The sequence below is a fragment of the Panthera uncia genome, chromosome D1, assembly GCF_023721935.1.
Source record: "Panthera uncia isolate 11264 chromosome D1, Puncia_PCG_1.0, whole genome shotgun sequence".
Taxonomy (NCBI): Eukaryota; Metazoa; Chordata; class Mammalia; order Carnivora; family Felidae; genus Panthera; species Panthera uncia.
The window spans coordinates 51,460,285-51,461,882 of NC_064808.1; the positions used below are offsets into that span (position 1 = coordinate 51,460,285).

Consider the following 1,598-nt stretch of genomic DNA (forward strand, 5'->3'; position numbering starts at 1 on the left):
TGCATATTATTCATTGTAATGATAATATGGCATCCACAATGATCTACAAATTCCCCATAATCCCAATAAATGCTAATATATTTTATCGTTTGCATGCTGATATATTTTTTTAATTTTATTATGGCAAAATATCTGTACCATAAAGTTTGTTATAATAATGATTTTTAAGTGTATGGTTCAGAGCAATTAATCATATTTGCAATGTTGTGTTACTACTTCAACCAGTTGCAAAAGCTTTCAACACCCAAAACAGAAACCCTATGTCTCTGAAGCAATAATTCCCCACTCCCCTGTTAACCTATAACCCACTTTATATTTCTGTGAATTTGTTTACTTGTAGAGGTGGAATCATATAATATTTATGCTTTGTGTCTGGCTTATTTCACTGAACATAAGATTTTCTTTTTTTTTTTTTTTGAATCTCTTAACTTTATTTATTTATTTTTTCAATATATGAAATTTATTGTCAAATTGGTTTCCATACAACACCCAGTCCTCATCCCAAAAGGTGCCCTCCTCAATACCCATCACCCACCCTGCCCTCCCTCCCACCCCCCATCAACCCTCAGTTTGTTCTCAGTTTTTAACAGTCTCTTATGCTTTGGCTCTCTCCCACTCTAGCCTCTTTTTTTTTTTTCCTTCCCCTCCCCCATGGGTTTCTGTTAAGTTTCTCAGGATCCACATAAGAGTGAAACCATATGGTATCTGTCTTTCTCTGTATGGCTTATTTCACTGAACATAAGGTTTTCAAAGGTCATCCATGTTGTAGCATGTTTTTATCCTTCATTCCTTTATACTGATGCATAATGTTCCCTTTATATATATATATATATATATATATATATATATGTATGTATATATATGTGTGTGTGTGTGTGTGTGTGTGTGTACATCGTTTTGTACATTCATCTATGGATGTGCAGTTTGGCTGCTTCCACCACTTGCCTACTGTAAATAATGCTGCAATGAACATCCATGTACAAGTATGTCTTTGAATACCTGTTTTTTGGGGGCGGTACATACTCAGGAGTGGAATTACTGCATTACATGTAATTCTGTGCCTGAGTTTTTAAGAAACTGCCAAACTGTTTTCCACAGAATGTGCACCATATTTCATTTCCTTTGGCAATGTATGATGGTTCCAATTTTTCCCTATTTTGTCAAAACTTGTTAGTGTTTTAATTTTTTAACTGTGTTTTACATTTACTTATTTATTTTTGAGGGGCACAGAGAGAGAACAAGCGGGGGGGAGGGCAGAGAGAGAAGGAGACACAGAATCCAAAGCAGGCTCCTGCTCTGAGCTGTCAGCACAGAGCCTGACCTGGGGCTGGAACTCACAGACCGCGAGATCATAATCTGAGCTGAACTCAGACGCTCAACTGACTGAGCCACCCAGGCACCCCTAGTTTTTAAATTTTTAAAAAAATTATACACATTTTAGTAGATGTGAAGTGGTGTCTTATTGTGGTTTTGATTTTTATTTCATGTGCTATTGGCATTTGCATATTTTCTTTAGAGGATTAATTATTTAATTCCTTTGCCTATTTTTAAATTCGGTTGTTTATCTTTTTGGTTTTGAGTTGTTTGAGTTCTCTGTA

General features: G+C 35.6%; 1 protein-coding gene across 1 annotated transcript in view; it reads left to right on the forward strand.

Annotated features, from left to right (window-relative positions):
* The window catches only part of LOC125929257 (olfactory receptor 52Z1P-like), an 8,737-nt gene that overhangs the window by 714 nt on the left and 6,425 nt on the right, over positions 1–1,598 (forward strand). The gene's annotated exons all lie outside the window — the stretch shown is intronic.